General features: G+C 36.5%; 1 protein-coding gene across 1 annotated transcript in view; it reads right to left on the minus strand.

Annotated features, from left to right (window-relative positions):
- The window catches only part of WNT2 (Wnt family member 2), a 316,960-nt gene that overhangs the window by 77,679 nt on the left and 214,486 nt on the right, over window positions 1–24,795 (minus strand). The window lies entirely within an intron of this gene.

The following is a 24,795-nucleotide window of genomic DNA, read 5'->3' on the forward strand; positions in this document are numbered from 1 at the left end:
TGAGGCATTAGGAACTATATGGAATGTTCTAGAAAACTGTAAAGGTGTTGGGATCTGCTAATAGAAAGAATCTGCAGAGTTTAGTCTCAGCGGTTTGTATTCTTTGAATATCGTGGGCTAAATGCATAATGAGAAAAGGAAGGCCATATTCAAGTTTGGGTATTAAAATACTTTTAGCAATGGCCCTACATGTAGCAGATGAAAGGATTTGACTGGTCTTGTTTATTTATTTATTTAGTTATTTATTGGTATTTGTTTAGAGGGAAAGTCCACTGGGCCAAGAACAGACCATTTTCAGTGGAGGCCAGGGGAGAAAAGCTCCACAAAAGCAGTTGATATGACTGTGTATTCAGAACAGTTAGTAAAACAAAATGCGTTTTGCAAAAACACAACAAAATGCATTATGAAGCACAAGTAGAAGAGAGAAATACAATACAAATCAAATACTATACAATTCAAGGCACACTTTGAAGTATAAGCTAGCGCATTAACATGACAAATACGGAGAAAATGCATGTAGCAAATATAATACTACAAGGCACTTGAATATATACATTAGCAGGTGTAGAGTACAAATAAGGTAAGTTAGCAGAAGAAGAAAAGGGAATACAAACTATAGAATATAGGAAAGATAAATGGGTTAAAAGATGAGGAAGGTGAAGTACTGCTATAAAAATAGCAGTATTAGGAATACAGAGTAGGGAGGAAATATAAAAGAGGGGTTAGGATAGAGCTTATTAGTTGAATTAGGTAAGAAGGGAGAAATGGGAGTTTAGTGATAAATTAGTCTGTTTGTACACGTTTGTAGAGAAGTATATGTGAAGAAGAAAATACGAGTGGATAGAAAGACTACTGGAATTAGGTAACAGCTGGCGGAGGTAGTGAACAGTTACAGGTACAAGTCCATCTGGAGAGGAGATATGCATGTAGGGCAGTTTTGAAGGTGCCAAAGCATTGATGAGCATGAATGCGAGTTGATAGACTATTCCATGTTTTAGCAATGACCCAAGAGTATAACAGCTGACCAGCAGGTAGCTTAGGTTTATGAATTTGTAGAAGGGGCAGGTGTTCAGATTGTAGGGGCCTAAGGATTATAATGGATGAATAAAGACATTAGGGCAGGGCAATCTTGAGATTTTTTAATTACTTTGTATGTGGAAGTTAGCTGAAGATAGGTTAAGTAGTGGGAGAATTTGAGCCAATGCAGTTTATTTAGGGCAATACAGTGGTGGGTAGAGTGACAACTATTTGTTGCAAATTTAGCTGTCTTGTTATAGCATGTTTCTAGTTTAATTTTCAGGGAGGACTGAAGGCTGGTTAATAGTGGTTAATAGGCAAGGAAGTAGCTAAGATGAGGCAAGTAGTTTTTTTGTGGGTCTTACTGATGTTATTATGAACATGGAGATCGAATCTGAGATTTTCGTCCATAATTACTCCTAACAATTTTGTTTGGGTCAGTAATTCAATTGTAATGGAGTTAAGAGAAAACGTTTTGAAATGAGATTTGTTAAGGGGTGCATTTTTCACAGAAGTAAAAAATGAGTTTGGTTTTATTAGGGTTTAAGGAAAGGTGATTGTTGTGAAGCTAAGCCTTTACAGTGGTAAATGCAGTTTGGGTGATTTTCTGTAAGAGGGTTGGGTATTCAGCAGTGCAGACTATGGCGGAGTCATCTGCATACTGAACTAAGGAGCCCTGCTGTACTGGTTGGTGAAGGTTATTGATGAAAATGTTGAACAGAAGGGGTCTTAATATTGAGCCTTGAGGGACGTCAGTAGGATTATGAATGTAAGAGGATATGGAGTTCTGCCATTTGACAGCATGTTCCCTGTTAGAAAGGTAGCTTTTGAAGCAATTAAGAGAGAGGGAAGAAAGTCCTATGTTGGTGAGTTGAGAGAGGAGGATAGTGTGAGAGATGGTATCAAAGGCATTAGATACGTCCAAGAATAAAGCAGAGACAATATTCCCTGACTCATGAGCTTTATTAACTATGTCTAAGAAGGATATTAGAGCATTAGATGTGCCATGTCCAGGTCTGACCCCATGCTGTATTTGGGAAAGGATATGATTATTAAGGAAGAAATGTAGGAGTTGCTTCTAAACACATTTTTCTAGTAGTTTAGAGATGGGGGGTAGAATGACAATGGGGTGAAAGTTGGAAATCTCTGTTGAAAAGCTACCTTTGTGAAGAGGTAAGATGATTCCTTTTTTTCCAGAGGTTAGGGATGTAGGATTACTGGTTGGATCTATTTATAAGAATACTAATGGACTAGGCCACTGTCAGCAGTGATTATGAGGTACTTTGCTAGTATCCCATCGGCAGCGTTAGAGTTGGGCTTTAATTTCATGAGGAGTTTTTTAATGGTTGTAGTAGGGACAGTACAAAATTTAAATTCTGCCTGGGAAAAAGGTTGTTTTGGGTTACTGTGGCTGGATGGAGAGGGGAATGGGTGCATGGAGTAGGATGGCTTAAAGTATTAGTGTTACAGGGAGGGGGCTGAGGTTTAGTTTACTGAAGGAGGTAAGTGTTGGTTGACAAATTATTTGGGAGAGGTAGAGAAAAAGTGGCATTAATATTGGCAATTATGTCTATAAAGTAGGAGTTAAAGATGTTTGCAATTTGCTCTGGAGTTTTGTTGGGGTATGGGCACAGATCAGGCTTTGTACCAGGGTTTAGGAGATTATTGATAGAGGACCAACATAATTTAGGCTTATTTCTGTATTATTTTGAAGGTTCCAGTAGTATTCTTTTTTGCCTTTGGATATGAGTTTTTTTTTGTTTGATTGCAAAGCTGTTTGTACTTTAATAAATCAGACTTATTCTTATTTATTTTACATTTGTTGACCGGGATAGTCTGACTGGATATTTGTCCATTTTCAACGGAGGCCTGGAGAGAAAAGCTCCATACATGCATACGGAAAAAACTGTTACATTAAACAAGTTAAAGCACTGTTACAAAAGTCATTCATTCTGTCATATATAAATCTGATTTGTTATAGAGTAACAATTAGGAAGCAAAGTAGGGGTGGCCAAAAGACCTCCTTAGCACATGTTTATATTGCCAGAGTTAGTCAGGATTAGAGCAAGGACATAGCCTTATGTCTAAGTCATGACTTCCATGCTTTGTCCTTAGTTATCATAATTTCTTTAGTGGAATTAGTTAGCCAGGGGGCATAATTAGTCCTTATTCTTTTGGTTCTGGTAGGGGCAAGACTAATGTTTTCAGGAAGGTATCAATAAACTAAAGCAGGGCATCATCTAAGGAAATAGTTTTGAGGTTGTTACAGTTAATACTTTTTAAGATGCTGTTGAATGTGTGGGGGTTGAATTTAGATACATTTCTAGTAGTTTGATATTGTGATTTTTTGAGATAGGTGGACAGGAGTGGATAACGAAGGCAGGAAGGTGATCACTAATGGAATTAGGAAGAGTATCAGCTGATAAGATTTTAGAAGGGTCTGAAACTAGGATCCAGTCTACGATGGATCCTCCATTAGTTCTGTAACTATATCTAGTAGCACTGGTTATTAGTTGGGAATAATGAAACAAGTTTATGTCGGAGGATGATGATTTAGGAGAGGTATTAAACCAATCAATGTTCACATCGCCAAGGATAATTTTGTTTTTTATAGTACAGGAGGTCCAAGATAATATTTCTTCTAAAATTGGTGTGCTATTACCTAGAGGAATGTATAGGACTATAATACAGAGTTTTCTGGAGCTGTTGATTTCTAGGAAGGAGATCAAGATTTCTGCATTTTGGAATTGTGGGATGTGGTCAGTGAATGGAATTATGTTAAAAGTATTAGGATATATGATGGCCACACCACCACCTTTCTTATTGTGTCTATAGGCTGGACTGTTCGGCAGTGACTATGAAAACAATCTCCCACAGAGACTAGTAAGTAAAATCACTGAGAAAGGAAATTAAAAGCTGTTATAAAGGGAGCAGCGTCAGAGATATGTACAGAAATGTTGCAGCTACACTACACTTATAAATATTATTGAGAATACAGAGTGTGTTAGAGATATAGTAGATAATGGACAAAGATTCTACAGAATGAGGTGAGAGCTAATACATTACAAACATAAAAACAATGGTAAATAGCTGACAGGTAGATTTGTGGCAATAAAATTACAGTTAGATGCAATTCAGGAGAAGCAGGGAAAGAAGAGGTTAAAAACAGGCAGATAAACTTTAGGAGATGCAAGGAGGGATAGGAAAGTAATAGAAGGCAGAAACAAACAGACAGGGGAAAATAGCACTCCCTGTATAGATCAGTGATGTGAAGATAGCCTCTCCATACATATACAGATTAGGTGCAAATAATATAATACTAACTATTAAGCTAATATTAAAAGGTTCTGTGTGCTGCTAACTAAGTCTCCCATTTCCGACTGGTCAGGAATGTGCTTGCCATTGTTTGAAAAAATAAACAAGGATTTGCAACCTAGGAATAAAACAGGGAGAAGCAGAGGTAAGTTATATTGGAGCAACCATGCAAGTACAGAGGTCTCAAAGAATGGAGAGACTGGAAGCTACAGAAGAAAGGCTGGGATGTCTAGGACAGTGGAGAGAATAAGTATTCCTAATGGTTAGTGAAGATATACAATGCAAAAGAAAAGTTGTTAAACAGTTTTAATTGAGCAAGGACTTTATTAGTTACAAAATCGGTGTGTGCAGTAAATGAAAGGGTAGAGGGTCAAGTATTAGGCCTTGTGACCTCTTTTCAGTGACATTAGGTATTCTGTTCCTATTAAGATCTGTTAAGAGGACAGGAGAAATAGTGGTTAATTTCATGGCTAAAGCAAACTGAGTCTTGTAACCTGGTTACAGGAGCAGCATATCATCTGCATACATTATTAATTTATGATTTGGTCATTCTCGAGGAAGATCAATAACAAAGAGAGAAGACAGTTGTCCTAGCACAGACCCTTGTGGTACACCTGTATTAAGCTTGCCAGCAGTAGAGAATGAGAACTGGAAGGTTCTGCTTTTTTTAAATAGCTGTGAAGCCAGCAAATAGTGTTATCTCCAAAGTTGAGACTTTTGAGTTTGTTACAGACCTAGCAGAATAAACTCTACAACAAAAGAAAGAAAAAATCTTTAAATTATGCAGCAGATCCAAAAGCCATCCTCTCAAGGAAAATATCAAAGGCATTCCAAAAACATAAACGTTATCAGGTCCACTAAAGGAGCCCGTGAGCTTAGGCTGGCCTCTGAAGCCAAACATAATTATTGATTATATTTTAGCTTTGTTAGAAAACTAAAAAAGATATTCTACCTTGCTCTGAACTTATTCAAAATAATGCCTCCAATTCTGACCCAACAGATGCTGCCAATATCTTTGCAAAGAAATATAGTGCCAATTTCACCCCCAAAGACTTCTATTCAAAGCCCTGAAATACCAAATCCCTTGCTTCTCCAATTATAACTTACTGCAAGTGCTAAAGAAGATGAAAAATGCTTTCTTCACGTCACCTGATAATATAAAAATTTGCTTAATTAATAATGTTAAATATGTTCTTACAGGCCCACTACTTAAACTGTTTAACCTTTGGCTACTGATTTTGCCCCTGATTAGTGGTGCATTTCAGTGGCGATGTCCCTCCATAAGAGTGGAATTACAAGTGATTCAGGTAACTAGAAACATATCAGCCTTACTCATCTGCAAAGCCATGGGATCTGTTATAAGTACCCTCTTAAACTATGATATCAGGAACCTCATTAAACTTGATTCCCGGTAGTTTGGTTGTGTGAGGGGTACATCCTATCTACTGCTCTGGGTTAGCTTCTTTGGTGGCCAAGCAGTATGCATGGTGAATTGTGATCTAGCCAAGGTCTTCAGCACCATTCCCTATGTTGGCTAATTGCTTTAAAAATCAACCAATATGTGATAAGATGGATAGCAAATGTCTGAAAGATGGAACCTATACAGTGCAAACTGCAGCTGCCTCATTAAGAAGTATGTAAATAGTTAGAGGTTTCTCATAGGCTTGGTACTGGGGCCTCTCCTTTTCAATATTTACTTCTCAGATCTTCAAACAGAGAGCCAAGACTTCCAGTAGCAAAGTTTGGAAACAACTGCAAACTAGGTGTTCTTTTCTAAGTCACTCTCTAATACCCAAACTCAGTCTAAATGCTGAAATGTGTGGCATTGTTGTTTGTGGTAAACAATCCCTCTCCTCATCATATTATATACACAACACACCACTATAAAACAAAAATGTAGTCAAGAACCTAGGAAAGTGGGTTGATAATTCCCTCTCTTTTGACCATCATGTGACAATGTTTGTCAGCTAATTGTCAAAAGATCATCAAGGTCTAAAGATGCAATCACGCTCTGATACTCAGCATTAATGACACCATTTGTCAAGTAAAACAAGGTCTAAAGATGTAATCACTCTCTGATACTCAGCATTAATGACACCATTTGTCAAGTACAACTCCCATTTTGTGATGGACCACACTATTCATATCAAACAATTAGAAAGACCCCAAAGGTTTCTGACTGAAAAGATCACAGGCCTAAAGTCCCTGAGCTATTAAGAAGGGCTAGAAGCTCTATTCCTTTATTGAGTGTCTTACAGATTTTTAAGAAAAGCTCTCTGTCTCTCTTACTGCACCATTACAGACCCAATTGTCTTCCACCTCCTGTATTTCAACAAGTCCAATGGCTCTACCAGTACAAGAACCAGGGACCTAAATCTTCACCAACAGATAAAACACGGTGAAAGAACAGCAGTATAACCCAGCACACGGTGAAGGTACAGAGATATAACCCAGCATCTTCTAAACCTCTGGAATAAACTTCCCCTGCATGTTAAGGAGTGCAACTCACTATCTTCTTTTAAACATAACTAGATGAGTGGATGGGTACCCACAAATTTATTCCAGGACTAACTGGCATGGCTCTCTTGGAGAAAGGAGATGTGGCCTGAGGGAAGATACTGGTGAGATGTGAATGGTCGTAAGACTCAATAGTGCTGAAATATTTATGAATTAATTTATGTCTGCTTATACTTCTTGTTAGTCTATTGTTTGCCCTTAGGGTAGTTGAAATCTTTCAGACCTGATCCACCCCTCCCCAAATAATGCTCCCCCACTACTTCTGCATAAGTTCTCTTCCAAGTAAGTTGGTAGACATAACATATCCGAACTTTTAGGGGAACATACTTAAATCTTTATGGTTTTCCAGTGAATGTTAATTGCGTTAGAGCAATTCCATCCAAAAATAAACTTGTATCACTGTTATTAACATTTTCATTCACAAAGTCTTTTGCAGTATGCCTTTTTGTTCTGTTCCTGCTCCTCATCTGTCTCTGAAGCAGTCTCTGACACATTAACATAAACTGTTTCATTAACATTCACTTTTCTGAAGGGTTTGGCTTTGTTTCCCTCATCATTTTTATTCCAATCAAAAATACATCCTTAAGTGAAGCCTCTTTCATCAAGTTTAAACTTTTTATCTTTATATTCTTTAACATCTCATCCGTTTCTTTTCACAAACATATTACGGTATTCCTCATATTTTGCAAGATTCTGTAGTTTCAGTAAGTCATTTGCTACAGATAATACTTCAGTTGTTAATGACTGCACTTCAGAATCTGAATATTCAGCATTAGTTTCATTTTTGAAAGGCTAGTTTCTAGATTAATTACCTGTGATTCCTTTAGAAAGTCATTGCTGTAGCTGATTCAGAATCATTTCTGCTCTAAGGCCTTATCAGAATATGTGATATGCAAAAAGGTATTTATTTGTAGAATTATACATCCGCGGTGGTGGTGCTGCGGTAGCGTTGTCGCCTCACAGTAAGTCGCTGTCTGGTTTGACTCTCAGCTAGAGCGTCTTCTGCGTGGAGACGTGTGAATGGGCGTACCTTCGTTGAAGGTTGTGCGTCAGGGCTGGTAACTTAGCACGTAAAAATCAACTACCAATCATTAGCGGACCGGAGTTCCGCTGTGGCGACCCCTAACTGGGAAAAGCCGAAAGACACAAACAATTTGTAGAATTATTGAATGAGACGCCATTTTGTTTGTACTTGAGTGCAGTACTTTCTAATATGTTCCAATGTTTGCCATATAAAGAGAATACTAGGTGTATTACTTATCTATCCAAATGTACCTGATAAAGTGTATATTTCCCATTTTAAAGTGCACTCATTTAGTAGAGCCCTGATAAAACACTTGTTAGGTTTGTAGTTTTGCTAAGATGTGCTACTACCACAGTTTTTAGAATAAGTGTGCATGTGTATCGTGCTTTATGCTATATCTTTGGTTACATGGTCCTTTTAAAAAAATGTGCCTGATTTGTACACTGTGATGTTGACCAGAAGACCATTTTAAAAACTAGCCTCTGTTATGATGTAGTATGTAGTAATCTAAAAGAGTTAGTAGAGCCTGCATATTGTGTTTATCCTTCACAAACTATAGTCAAATATATTGTTATATTTTCTGTAGGATTCAACATGTGCAGACGACAGGGTAGGTAGAGGCTTGGAAATGTCACCCCTGCAGAAAATGAACTCCCACTAAAGCTCCTCAGGAGATGCAGTTTATGCTGATGGGGAGAGGGTGATGACCACCAGTTATATGAGCAGGCCTGGCTGTCCGTGTTCAAAGACACTAATGTCACAGGTGACAGATATGATTAGCTGTGCAAAAGAGAAAACAAGAAAGATCTCTGCTGCGAGATCCACTCACAAGGGGTTTCCCAACAGATTGCACAAGGCTGCCAGATAGAGCAGTATCTCATTCCTGGCTGTGGATATGCATTTGCATTTATTTCCAGAGGTGGTCTAGAAATTGGTGACAGGATGACTCAGCCCACCAGTGTTTCTGTGGGTGCCAGACCAGGTTAGTTCTAAATGGCAGAGTTTTTGTATACTGTTTGTATGCATACAGACTGTGGGATAACCATGACGGTACATTTCTCTTCCAACACTTCAGGCCTTCAACAAGATCACATGAGGAGAAGAGGTAAGACTGAGCACTAAGTATATTGTTGCATGTACATGTTTGCCCTGCATGCCACATGGTCATCCTTGTACAATATTGGGTCAGCATGGTGTTTTGTATGTTATCTATTTACAGATGGTGCTGGACATGCTGTACACTGGGGAGCGGCACCACAAAGGACTGATGGTATCTGTGGATCAGCTGCCAGTGATGCTAAAACCAATGGACAGAAGTCACAGTAAGAGTTCACAGTGGCACTATCTGTTTCACTGTGGGGAAAGGACATTACATGGATGAGAGCTTCATCAGTGTTTTCTCTGCATCTTCAGTACAACAGATGTGTACACTGCATCTGATGTGAGCATAAACACAAAAGGCCAATACTGTAGGGGTACCTGGTAAGTGGGTGATGCTGGAGTAAGCCTCATCAGTGATCCCCGGTGTCTGCTGCAGCAGATGTGTGTGCTGTTTTAAAGTGGGCATGCCCAGCACAGGTCATTACTACAGGGATACCTTGCATCATTACTATTTGCATCGGCCCCCTTGATGGGTGGGTGGCCCTGGGGATAAATCAGCAGATATGTAGTAATGTCATCAAAGCACGGTCTACTACACTTCAGTCCATCATGGAGTTGACACATGTGTTGCATGACATTTTGGGGGATTCTAACAAGCACTTTTGCAAGTTCTGCATAGAAATGGAGTTCAATGGTCTAGTAAGGGCTACAGTAGCACATGCTACTTCAGTAAATTCCTCCGGGAGTAGGAATACAAACACCATCACCACTGCCCAAGCAGATAGTATTGTCCATATATGGGGTAGTGTACTTTTTAAGGATGGCCATGTACATGGACCTTTGCATGTTGACCACAAAACAGTAGTGTCATGAGCTCTCAGATGCCCTGCCACGAGTGATTACAACAACCTACCTCAAGTTGTTGAATCTCTTGTCAGTAAACTCCATTCAATTCAAGGTTAAGCAGTAGCACGCCACCCTGCCACAGGGGGTCTTGAGGTCTTGAGTCCGTTTAGCCCTTGCCAGCACAGTGAAACCAGGTCAAGGTCATGTAGTGGCACCACATGCTCTAATGCAGGAGAAAGTGACCTGTGGCAGCCCTGCTATTTCAAGACAACAAGTTCCCCTACCCAGTTTGTGTGAACTGCATTGTGTTATTGTGTTCTCTGTCACCTATGCACATGATGATGACTCTCTCTCTCTCTCTCTCTCTCTGTATTTTCCATCAGTGTTGTAAATGTGATCTTGTCTGGTGCATTGCATGACCAGACTATGTATTCCCATCATAGTCTCACACTAACATTACATACACCATTTATATTCTGTGACATCAGGGTCCATTGCTGTTGACAAGATGTCATTGCTTTATCAGTTTCATCATATATTGTGCCTGTTGATGCTTAATAGGAACTCCCCTTATCATGAGGTGACCTGTTGCACCTCCATGTCCTCTCAAGATATTGCTGCTTCATCTTAGTTTGCTCTGATGTACAGGAACAGTCCTTTCAAAGCCATGCCATACAGCCAAGAACCTTGTTCCCATAGTATCCTGTTTTGTTGCATGGCACAGATACAACTAGCTTATTGGCTGTGTCAGAGGGGTATTGTAATTCCCCACCAGACATGTCCAGTCAACAGAATCTTGCCTTCAGCACACCAAAGACACATTTGGTCACATTCCATATCTCAGCATGTGCAGTGTAATATTGATTTCAGTCACAATTTTGGGACTGGAGATGGGGGTCATGAGCCAGGTCTTCAGGGCATATCCAGCATCACCAACAACATACAACAGACTTTTTTTGGGGGGGAGGGATAATGATTACATGCATACTTTGTGTATCAATGGACATTTGTTTTGCAGATTGAGCCTGTACTTACTAACTTGATGGCCCTGTAGGAAGTTATGTTGCTGGACATTGGACATAGTGATACAAGTGAGATGTGCCAAATATGTATATCACAGGAGCTGCCAGTGTGTTACACACACATATTGATAATAGTTTCTCTACATTGCCCACTACCTGGGGATTCAGGGACTGGTAGCCTTTCCTGTTCATTGTGTCTGTTTGAGTCATGGCCAAGTTGGAATTCTATTGGCACATGTGAGCAATGTATGTTATCCAGAACCTCAAGCAGGCATTCAATGTCACACAAGCTATTCACAGTGGTGGGGAACAACATATGTTCTTTTACATGCAGAAGCATTATGTTGACAAATGTGCAAGGCATCCATAAGGCTGAATCCTATGATATACATCTGGTGTTCCCAGTTGGTCACTGAAAAGTACAAGCAGCTAAAATAATGAGTGCTACTCTCATCTTGGTCTATACAAGATCAGGAAGACTATGTATTCCTGTAGATTAAGAATGTAGGCAATTCCTTTCCACCAAGCTCCTTAATATGTTTCGATCCACACAGGAAGATTATGTATTCCTGTAGATTAAGAATGTAGGCAATTCCTTTCCACTAGGCTCCTTATATGTCTCGATCCACATGGAAGTGATCAATTATTTGCTTGTCAGGCATATTATAGAATGTAAGTCACTGCATTCTGCCACAATGTGTGACCATGAAAGATATATTTTTCTCCTTTCAAATAATTTTCACAGCTCTGTTAAGATGTCATCTCTAGGTATGTGAATATTGAACTGTAGGGAAGAATTAAAAGTCTGGAGACTTGACACTTGTAAAGATCAAAAGAGTGAACAAATACACTAGCTTATGACTGTATAGCAACAAGCATTTTAGTGATTGAATCATTACATACAATCCAGTCTTTCACTTTCTATGCCATTGAGATAAATAGACCGGACATACTGAATCATTAAATGATAACCAGGACTCTACATGAGGACTCAATAATTTAGTCAACAATATAAAATAGCTTTTGCTTGATGTGTTTCCAGGAATGCAAGCATACCACAGAATCTTGCCACATGTATTCTCTCTGCCATATGTATGCATGTAGTAATATATTAATAATACTTGTATATATATATATATATATATATATATATATATATATATATATATATATATATATATATATGTATGTATGTATTTATTTACTTACATTTGTTTATCTAGAAAGTTCACCTGGGCAGAAAGTATGTTCAGTGCAGGCCTGGGGGTAAATACTTCATGCAGTAATGAAATAGAAGAAGAAGAATACATACAAGACAATTACTTACTGCATAAAAGAATATTATATGCAGATGTAAATGGCAGAGAGGTTCATCTCTGTCATCTGAGTCATGCACAGGAAGATGATAAAATAGTATGTTCAGTACTAAACTATACCTGATCTTAGGCAAAAGGTGGAGTACTATTTGTTAAAGAAATCTCTTTTTAAGCAACTTTGTTATAAGTGAAACACATTTAACAACTGATTTAATTCTAAAAAAATAACATCTGAAACGTGTTTATGTGTGTGTAGTGAGGGAGTGACATGCAATCCTAAATTCTTAAGCAAACATACAGAAGACAGCTATTTAGAAACCTGTTTTTAATGCCATTTTATGTCAGTGTTAATTTCAAACTCAGTACTGGCAGCATGCTTGCTAGCATTTGTGCTACTTTCTTAAATTTGTTCCATGTTATCTTCCAGTTTTAAAATCTAAAGATTTTTAAATTTAAAGAGCCTTCCCATAATGTATTATGTGCCACTACAATAGTACCAGTAGGATCTTTATAAGTATCTCAGAAAAACTATTTATATATCTCTAAGCTCTCTATTTGATTGTCTTCTTTGATACATACCACAAATGTAACAGTTCTCAACCACATCCTTGCTGACATATGGACAACATGAATTCTATCTACATTAGCTGTTGCTCTTTTTTAAGAATAATGTTATTTATTTTATTTTATTTATTTTATTTCTATTGACTGGATTAGTCCCACAAGGCTAGTAACTTCTTTTCAGAGGAGCCCTGAGCTGGTATTTATACTACTAGAAGAAATCTGGCCAGGCATTAGGGAACTTCCCCTACCCTTTCATGTACGGGAACTCTTTTCTTGGTGACACTTCCTGTCTTCTGGTCTGAGTGTGAAGGTGAATCAGAGAAGCAGGAAGATAGTTGATTGAGCATGTAAGTAGGAGAGGATATTGTAAATGAAATTCCTGATGCCAGTGTTGTTATTCAGATAGCAGAGCTATTTAATACAGTGGCAAAGGAATCAGACATTAAGGAGATGTTTTTAGGACATGATGGAGTGATGCAGATGATAGAAAAGGTAGTCAAACCTTTTCAAGGACAGGCTAAGGAAGTAGGATCAACAGTTATGGATTCTGAAGATTTGTTTCAATGAAGCTTCTTTGATGAAGAGGTTACAACACAAGAATGTGTTGTTACAATCCTTCAGTCGGGATAGTTGCCAAATCATTTATTGATGGACATGGTAAATGAGAGCAAATCAGAGAATGGCAGAAATGTATCATGTAGCAAACTGATGGAAAGTATTCAGAAGGAAGAAATGCAGCAGACTGAAGGGGCACAGGCCCTTTGGGAAAAATACCATACCCATGAACTACCACATAGATGGTAGCCTACTAAACACCGGAAGTGTGATAAGACACCTTGAGACACAAGAGGATAGTAGTCTCTCCTTTGATAATCATGTTGCCACAGTAGTCAGGAAATCCTTCTACATGGTACACCTCATCACAAAGGGATTCTCCTCCAGAAAAAGAGAGGTCATCATTTCTCTCTACTCATCCCTTATTACATCCATCAAAGAGTACAACCCCCCCCCCCCGTTTGGCATGTACCTCGCAAGACATCTGCAACAGCTGGAAAGGCCACAGAAATACCTCACTAATAGGACTACCGGCCTCAAACAGATGCCATATACCCTGACCTTCTCAAAAAACTCCAGTTCTACTCCGTCGCATATCATCTACTCTGAGGCGACCTCTGCCTAACGTACAAAGCCATGTCTAACCCAGACCTGATAGACATGCTACTCTTAAAGAAATCCCAATTTCTCTGAACCACATGCTCCAGGGACCTAAACCTTGTCACCACAATAAACAGAACATGCTGGAGGGATAGATTCCTGTCCCAGAGACTTCCCCTGCTCTGGAATAGGCTGCCCATTCATGTCAAGCAAAGTTCCTCATTAGCCCGCTTTAAGAGAAATCTTGACAACTGCTGTGGCTCTGCTTGACAAGGGCACAGGAAAATAATTTTCTTGGGTGGCGAAAGCCAGGGAACTCGTTTGGCTAGGCTTGTATAGGCCCTAGGGCCGATAGCCTAATACTTACCTATAGACCTATGAATAAGAAAACAGTATGCTGAAATGGTCAAAGCAGGGAAGGAAGTCAGAAAGAAGAGAGAGAGAGAGATAAGTTTAAAGTATGGAACAAAGTATTTACAACATTGGGAATCAAAACAAATGAGGTAAGAGCATTTATACATATCAATAAAGATACATTTATGATGTTATTTTTGAGACTGGTCAGATAATGGAAAAAATCGTACAGGAATTTGAAAAGGAGAAAACTGTTCACCATGGAACGTATATGTATGTAAGCCCTTGTTTAGGGAACCTAGGAGGAAAGTCAATATTCAATTCAGGACTGAAGTTGAAAAAGAGACTTTAAAAGGACATTTATTAAAAATATGTAAAGATGTATTGAATTTATCAAAAGAATAAAATAATAGAGGTTTATGGATTGGGGCATGGGATTGTAATGTGATTTTGAAAATAGAGAATGAAATTATTCTGCATATTCCAAGTATTATTAATGCTGAAGGTGACAAATGCATGGTAAGATATTGAGGACAGCTAAAAATGTGTTTTTGAGTGGAAAAACTGATCATTTAATTAATAATTGTGTTAAAAGAAAATGTTTTGCTTATGAGGAAATAGGACATGACACAATGAATTGTGAACTGAAATGTTAAGTCTAATAAAGGGAGACATTCGGGAGGGGACGGTGAAGAAACAACTAATATGGTGGAATCAGAGCTGGTAGAGATAATAGCAGACTAAGATAAAAAGGATAAAATTGTAGAAAAAGAATTAGAAACAGAGGAAACACATTAAGAAATAATTAATGTAGTGGGTAGGGAACAAGTGATACAAAAAAATTAATATAAAGGAATATTTAAATATGAGAAACACTGAGGAGGAAGGGTCAGGATTAAGTGAACGCGAGAATGATAAATGGAATATAGTAAAACAAAAAAGAAATTCTATTGGTAAAAGAGTATGTGAGAGGAAAAGAAAGATTCCAGAAGGATTTAAAGGGAAAAAGAAGGCGACAGGATGAATATATATCACATTAAAGTAAAATTAATTGTAAGGTATTAGCCATTAACGTTAATAGTTTGAAAACGTTAGAAAGAAGACTAGGAATTTTGGAGTGGTATAAAAAGCAATAAAGTGATATTATTGTTTTAGAAGAGATCAGATTCTTATCACAAGCTGAAAGATATCAGACAGAAATATGGTTAGAAATTTTGGGAGGGAGACCTGTTTGGGAATTCTTATTTTATACAGAGATTCAATAAAAGTGTTAGATGTTACCTTTGTTGTAACAGGTAGAATGACAGTTATTGATATAAGATGGAAGGACCAAGTTATTAGAATTATTGCCATTTATGCATACATAACTAAAAAAAGAGACAGAAGAGATATTTAGAAACATCATTCAATATGTAGCTATTAATATGGATATTATTGTAGTAGGGGATTTTAATTGCAATTTGAAACTGCAGAAAAAGAAGGCATATGATATTAAGCTTGCAAAATATTTACAGTTAAAAATTTGGAATCAAAAGACATGGGCCTACAAAAGAGGGGAGAAGAGAATGGAAATAGACTATTTTCTGGTATCAGAAAGCTTATTAATACTGAAAGAAGGCATTTTGATGATGGAATTTTCATACCATAGGGCAATTTAGATCAAGATAAAAGGAAATGCTGGATGTATAAAAATAGGGAAGGGTTTAAAAAGAATAAACAAGGAGAAATGGGATGATATAGAAAAACAGTACAAGTTGAAATTGTAGCAAAATCATGCGGGGATGACAGAATTCTATAAAGACTGGTCAGAATAGTGGTTAAGTTTTAAGCAGAAGTATAAAAATGTTATGTGACTTGGGAAAAAGAAAAAACTAAATATGGATAAGATAAAATACAAGAAGGCAAATAATGATGCTATTGATTGTTTGGACAGGAACAATGAAACTTTTCTTATGAAGGAACATGAGCTATATGAGTTAAATAAAAAAATAGAGTATTTATTGTATAAGCAAAGATATTTTATACAAGGAAAAAGGAAGAAATTGCACCATATTCAAGTAAAAATAGAGTTAAAGGATCAATTTGGTAATATACATAATACGCAAAATAATTATAGAGATACTGAAAGTATATATTAAGACATTATTTGAAAGACAGATGATAAAAATTAATAAGGAATGGGATGTATATTCAATGTCTGATAAAGGTAATAAAGACTTAAAAAAGAAATCATGATAGAAGAACTAGAACAGGTTTGAAAGTAGTGAATTTAGATTCAGTAGCAGGACCAGATGGAATAAAATATAGGATATATAAGGACACGACATCAGACCAAAATAAATTATAAATCTGTTAAATGAATTGTTTGTTAAAGGATTTATGTATAAAAAAACTGTGTAGGGGATTGTTTAGATTTATATGGAACAAAGATGATAAATGAGAGTTACAGAGCTGGAGACCAATAGTATTGAATAATACAGATTATAACATTTTTATGAAAACTTTACAAAAAGAATGGAAGAAAAAGTAAATAAAGTTGTAAAGGGGCATGTATATGTTATAAAAGGAAATGGGTTCAGGATTTATTATTGATAATTAGGGAAGTATTAGATTATATATATTGTATGGAAATGTACATGCAAAGCTAATGGCTGGGGATTTAAGTAGAACTTTTGACTCACTTCATCATTCTGTGCTATGGGATATATATATGAAGTGTATAATATAAGTGAAAAGGTAAAACATGTTTGTATTACAGCTTAAAAGTACAGTATAGTCAAAGCATTACTAAACCGGTACCTTAGTGGTGCTATACAGCTTGAGAAAGGGATTAGGTAAGGTTGTCTTTTGAGTAGTATATTATTTGTATTAGTGATGAATGTTATATCTACGCATATGAATAGAAAGACTGAAGTGATGAGTTATATTTCAAATGAAGGGATAAATATGGCAATTATGCAGAGATATGATTATTATTATGGCTTAAGATTAAGTAGGTATGAGTAGAGTGATAACATACTTACAGGAAACTATTCAAGTAATAGGATTCTAAATAAATAAAGAAAAAAGTCAAGTATTAGGGTCTGAGAAGATGATTGGAGGGATTCGATTTAATATGGCAAAAATAAAAATTCTTGGAATATGGTTTGGAAAGCAAAATATTATAGAAATAGTATGGAAAGAAAATTTCGAGAAATACTTGTTTATTTTGGAAGTCCTTTAGAATGTCTTTAAAAAAGTGTATTGAAATTAACTATCTTACTAGCAAAAATTGCTTATTTAGGTCTTTTTAGCTTGCCTTTGACTTTAGAAAAAGAAGTGTATAACATTATTTTTTTACTTTATTTGGAGATCTAGGTTGAATCCAGTGAAAAGGAGAATTCTATATGTACACAAACATAAAGGTGATTGAGGGTTAATGAATCTGATAGTTTATATAGCGTCTTTGAATTTGTAAAAGAGTAAGGAAATGTTTAAATGATGATGGTTCCATTCTAACTCAGATAATAAGTAGTAACTATAGAATGGAATGGTTTAGTTATTAAAAGTCAGAAGGGAAGAGCCTGTAGTAACAAAGAAATGGAGAACTATCAAAGATAAAATCATGTTGTGGAAAATGAATGTCAAAAGGACTAAAAAAGGAAGAAATGTATGCGACAATAATATCGTGGAACTGTATTTCTGAACATATCCATGGAAAGGGTTAAGTAAAGGAAAAAGAAGAACCATTCAAGCAAGAGTAGCAGCATGTAATAACATCATAGTGCGTATGATTTTTATGGAGGGTGATGATACAAAAACGGCCAGTGAAGGTGAATATGCCTTATAAAAGTAAAAAAGATAGGATTTGTTTATACTGTGAGGAGTCTGAAACTAGTAAGGAAGTTCTTTTAGGATGAAAAAGGGATCAAATCTTATAGAAAAACATTTTAGATCTGAGTTATATACAGGGATTTTAAAGACGTAAACAGTTTAAATATGGGCATGATAGAATTCGGATATTACAAGAATAAAACTAGTAATTATGTTATGAGGATTGATAGAATGATATTTTATATTATATTGTTAATGTGGAATCAAAGAGTGAAAGAAATTATGATTAATGAAAAATGGGACTTAGCTATGATGTTAAAAAATAAGGTTTTGTTGTGGAAGACAGAGTGGAGTTCAGAAAGCAAAAAAAATGATTATTATGTTTGTGATGAACAGAATGTAAAAGAAATAGATGTTGTATATATTGTTTATAATGTATATATTGTAAATGTGTATATAAGTGAATAAGTATGTATATTTTAATAAAGTACCCTTCTCTTCAAAGTAGTTGCTATGAGATCTTTTATATCCACCAACTCAAGCAGATGGGGGCTCAATTTAATGTCTCAGCTGGGCAACACACTTAGGAGTGGAACCCCCCCCCCCAATACTGCACTGTAATGTCAGCAATCCATCTATCCGGTGTGGGAAAAGAACCCACAACCTTCTACATCAGAGGTGAGTATGTTACCTATTACACTACTGATACTGTGTATACTTGATATGTATATTTCTGAATTACTGTTATTTAACTCCCAAGGTATTATTAACTGCTTACACATTTGTCAGAATAAAACTCCAGCTGCTGCGAGTAAGATGAAATCTGAAACAATATTTGCCACATAATAGCCATATTAACGGTGTAAAACACAATTATTGGTTAAGTGAACATATATTGCAGAAGGCTGATCCTTTTTGCATATGACCTAGGAATATGCTGGTGTTGCTTGTGCTATTTCTATAATTAGAAACTTGGATGTTTTAAACTTGATTGTGGAGGGAACTTTCTTGAAAGTCTTCATAGACAGAGGCACCTTTTCTTAATGTAGTTTTGGGGTATTGCAGTGTCTAAGTGTGTTTTACAAGGATGCACTGTTTGAAACTGCAAGAGTCAAGAGTGAGTATATAACTGGTAGCCCAAGATAAGGTTCATCCATGCTTCAGTGCTCTAGCCATAGCTATATTACTGGGATCAAGCTTTGTCTGTAGATATATACATACATACATACATACATACATACAACATAGATCTTAAAGATGTATATTTTTTAGTTTGCTTTGTTAAACAGGTTAAACTACTGGGAGTTTAAGTTTTTTTTTCCCAAGTGGTGACCTTAAATAACATTTATAAAGGTTAGCGACAGTCTAGAGATGACTCCAAAGAAACTCCACCATTCTCATTTGAATAAATATATTAACATCTTTTATATCTTTTGACATTGAGCTGCCCATGAACAGGTAGACTGGACGTCAATGTAACACCATTTGAAAATCGCCACCTTAGGCATGCAGCATGCTTATCCAATGTTGTAGTGTCTGCATTGGAATATGAATGCAAATGTGGATACAAACCATGGAATTCTGATCTTGTACCATCAAATGAAAGAATCCAGTAACTGAGTGATACTGACCTGTTCGGCAAATAGTAGATGGTATGCGATCCATAACACCTACAAGTAATGCGGAGTAGTGAGACATTGTGTTGCTAATAAAACACAGCCTCATTAACATAACAATAGAATACATTTGCAAACTGACACATACTTGACAAAGATGAGATCTGTTGAAGTGTTATTTTATAAAAAGATACACAGTTCAGGGCCCACTTCTCTGTGAACTATTTTCTCCACATTTATTTTCCATCTTTTTTGCCACATTCAGTACAATTAAGCCACCATACTATGCCTGAGTAGCACTTATTGTGGGAGTGTCACAAAGTAGAAATCCCAATGCACCTCTAAATTTTACAGTACATGAAGCAACATGACTATGTTTTACATCTGGGATAATACATGGAGAATTATGGCCTGCTCTATTATTATAACTAGCTTGCTATGTGTTCAACACGTGGATCCCAGGAAATTCACTTCATCAGAAAAACTTGAGAGGTGACTCTTGATACACGTCAAGAACTCCCAAAGCTAGATTATGATCATAGAATTGATCATAATTCTTTGAGTGCATGGAGCTTTATCTGCTCCGTGTAGTACCATCTAAAAAAAAAAAACTTAGAAGTAGAAAGTGTTTTACTGAAAGCTAATAAATCACTTAGTACTGTCAGACGGGCAGCAGGCAGAAACTGAGTGTCCCTTTGTGGAACTAATGGATACTTTTTTCTGTCTCATTCTCTAACCATTAAAGGCTGTTTGGCCTTGGGCTGCTGTTCTTTGATGGTCAGCACTGTCCACTGCTAGTCTGTAGCATAAGACCCAATATTAACAGCGCTATATTAACAGTGCTACCTCTCAACCTCTTAGAACAAGAAATCTGGACAAAGCCTAAAATAAAAGGGGGACAAAGGATCAAAAATAGGAACAGAATTAAATATTTATGTTAGAAACGTAGAAAGTTGCTAGAATAACAGGGTTTGTGTTAGCATGCATTTCCTGAAGGATAGGCAATTAAAACTCAAATGTATGTCATTATTTAGTGACTTCAACCATCAGCAATTTTTCAGAAAATCACAAATTTTATGGGGGAAAGACCAAACATATGAGGCAAAAATCTGGGCATTCTGTGAAAATTTGGACAGCTGAAAGGTACTTTTCAGTTGTCTTAAAAAGCTTTTGCACCTCAGAATAATGTTAAGATCAGGTCTCTAAGGACAAATTAAATCTTTTTCCTGATTTTGATATTTAATCACCGTGTTCTGGGCACTACAGATTTGATAAGCACCATACAACAAGTATTTTCAGACTTTTAAAAGATGAAATACACTTCTTTCTCTCTTTCTGTGAGACACACACACATGCACGTGCGTGTACACACACACACACACACACACACACACACACACACACACACACACGCAAAATAAAGTAAAAATGAGTGGTAATATGAAGTGTATAACAGCTTTTAAAGACATTCATTTATCAGACAGACACCATTTCTATGGTAAGACTAAATACTTTATGGCTTTCAGATCTGTAAAACACTGCTCTCCTACAATTTTTACTGTATGCAGTAAATACTGGGGCAGCTAAAAGATCCCTGTACTCCAAAGAATTATGCTGAGAGTCTCTCGATCATAACTCACTTGTTATATGTTCTTGATATGCATGTCAAGTTTCATATATCAAAGCAATATTTGCAAAATGACAAGGCCTTTTGAAGAAAATAGATGCCAAAACAAATATACTAAGATGCTATATGAGTAAATCTATCCTTTTCCGGTCTTAACAAAACAATATTAAAAAAGAGAGAAAGAATTAAAGAAAGAAAGTAAGACAAGCAAATCAGACGGGTTTGCTGTGATTAACAATGTGTCATTTAGGTGGTACAAGATTTATCTTAACTAAAAGCTTTAAAGCCCTCTGAAACTGCAGCCTCAAAACAACACTCCCAAAGTTACAAAACAAGCAGTAATACTTGTGAAGGGGCAAGTCCCCCAACAGCCCTCAGGTAGTGTCAAGCCCCACATATCTCTGTAAATATATATGTTCCAAGGTCATATAATCTAGGGCCATACAATATTCAAGGAGCAGCAGAAGATGGAAAACAAAAATAAAGCTCACCTTCTCCTTCTTCTCCAAGTCCTGACTGAGTCAGTTCATGAACAAGACATCTCTGGTCTAGCAAAACATCAAGAACAGGAATCCTTCTTGTTTTGATATTCATAGATTATTAGTTCTGGGGTATAGCAACTTGTACGTTTCCCAAAATCAGAGGCTCACAATGGTAGAACTCAACCATTAAACTCTGAGACATGATTCATATTTGTTATCAAAGCAGAAGACAAAGGTCAGACTTCATAACTTATAAGACAAGAAACATCTAACTAAATGCATCAAATATAAAAATGAAGAAACAGAGCGAGGCCGTGAAGTTCCTAGCAATAGTGATTAAACAAAAAATATAATTTATCCTCAAAGGAAAATGTTGATACCTTATAATAATGTCTAGTTGTACCTAAGAAATTACTTAAATCGTTATTAACTTATAAGCAAAGAATATAAGTGGTAAACATCTATAGGACACAATGAGGCAGTTCATGAGGTAGAAAGGCCTTTACAAAATTAATGAAATGAGATGCTCAAATACTAAATGCACAGTTAACAGCACTTGAAGATAGAAAAGCACTGAGACAACAAAGAACTGGTAATAGGGCAACAGTCAGGTTTGGGTAAGTGTAAAATTATTTTATTTATATATTTATTTATTTATTTATTTTGTGTGTACACATAATCCTAACTTTAGTGGATGTTTTAATGACTTAAAAGAAATAGGGTCATTTTTAGAGTTGTATGAAGTAATATAGTATCACAAAAACAAGAGAATAACAACGTATAAACTAATGTACCATACCTACATTAAGATATTAACAGAAAACCAAAGTAACAAATGACAAAGTGGAGTTCAGTTTTTGATTTGTAATGACCAAGAATCTATCTGGCTTTACTATGGGCTTTGCCCCATGCCCTCTCATGAAGGGCGCTGTGCCCTTGTACCTTTACTAATTAACATAACTAACCTGAAGGTTGCCAAACTCAAAGTAAGTTGTATCAATTGTCAATGTGTTGTCCATTAACTGTCCTGGTCATAATATAACTGTTTTTCAGTGTATCAAGCCAAGAAAAGTGGGCTGATACAAATGAACAATTTGCATGTTTACCTAAAACTTATAGGAAAATACTGTGAAACATCTCTCTGCCTGATGACAAGGTTGGGAAGAGACTGGTCATCTTGCTGGATATGAAGCAGGTCTTATGCTCTTAAAACTGGAATTATTTCACTATGAAAATAAATGTGACTGGTTTAATATACTTTACAGAAATGACTACAATTACTTTACCTAAAACTCATAGTCAGAGCAGTCATGGGGATTTGAAATGAAGGAATAGACAGGCTGAACATGCAACCTCCAAGTCAAATTGTGAGAGATAAAAACATATATATATATATATATATATATATATATATATATATATATATATATATATATATATATGTATATATATTACAGGAATTGATACCTAAACTACAGTAATGTAATTGTGGGTAAATAACATTACTATTTTGATTGGCAGCTATATATTTAAGTCTCCCCAGTGCCTACTGATACTCAAAATAAATGCCATCTGCCACCATCATGGCATAGAGGGATAAAACCCTGAATAAGCCATAGGGGATCTGGGTTTGATTAATGGCGTAGACATCAGGGAATGAAGGAGGGAGTGATGTGTGCATAGTGAGTAGAATGCAGTTAGATTTCCTTGTAGAGGCCAAAGAAACAATTGCAAAAAGTTATTACTGAGGGTGGTTGGAACAGGCTGCTGACGTCAACCCTTTGTGGAAGAAAGGGTCATTTGGCATGGTCCCACTAACAAGTGTCACTGGGGTGTGCATGGTGTGGGAAGAGACAAATTAGATAAAAACACTGCCATCAATAGTGTGATGTAGTCCTGGATCACAAACTTTTTCAACCAAACTTCTGGGATATTGGCTTGGATGTCAGTAAAATAAATAACAAACTGGAGAGGGCTCAACACTGATCCCTGTGGCACCCCACTAGTTACACTTCTAGAATCAGAGAGAGTGTCAGAAGCTTTCGCAGCTTGGGATCTCTTGGATAGCTAATTTTCAATCCAATAGACAATACAGGAGTTTAAATTAATTTGTTGCTAACATCAGCTTGGAGGACAGTGTCAGAAGCTTTGGCCAGGTGGAGATAAGCAAAGTGTGTGGATTATCCACTGTCCACTGTCTCTGTAACCTTTTCAAAAATGTTTACTTGTTTTAGAAGACAGGATCTGCCCTTCTCAAAGTTAAATTGACTCATACTGTCTGGTGTCTAACTCAGTTAAGTTGCATAAGTCTGCATAAATAAATTCTACTATAATACACTCCATGGCTTTGCACTGGCTAATGGGACTGTAATTATTTGTTCAATGGATTTGCACACAAGGCTGGTAAGGTTGATGGGTCTGTAATTATTTGGGTATTTAGATGGGTTCCCTTGTGTAGGGGAGTCACATTGGCAGTTTTCCTGGCATTAGGCACAGACCCTGTCGATAGGCTGAGGTTTAACAGTTTAAGTAAAGGGTCAGATAGTGTATACATGGCACTGAGGAGAATGCAGCCTGGTATCTTACCTTGTCCTATGGAATTATTATTTTAGCATTTGACAAGGAGTCTAAGAGTTGTTCCAAGGTAATTTCATGAGAAAACTAGATTTTTCAGGGATAGTGTGATGTAATCCACATATCAATTATAGGTGAAACAAGAATCTGCTTACAAACTGTTAAAGAAATGAAAACTGGGCTTCTTCAAAAACCTATTGCATTGACAATATCTCCTTCTAATCGTGATGCATTGTGGTTCTCAAATTCCATTTCATAATAATAAAGCCAAGTTACTTATATGTGTTGAATAGTCATAATTTCACTTAAAACTGAAACTGATAGGCATGATTTCCTCTGAAACTGTAACTCATCCTCTCAAAAATAAAAATGCATTTATACAGTTAAATTAAATCCAAAGTCTTGAAAAAATACTCAGCAAAAATTTATTGCCATTGCATACATCATCTAAG

The sequence above is a fragment of the Protopterus annectens genome, chromosome 11.part0, assembly GCF_019279795.1.
Source record: "Protopterus annectens isolate FY-2018-M chromosome 11.part0, PAN1.0, whole genome shotgun sequence".
NCBI lineage: Eukaryota > Metazoa > Chordata > Ceratodontiformes > Protopteridae > Protopterus > Protopterus annectens.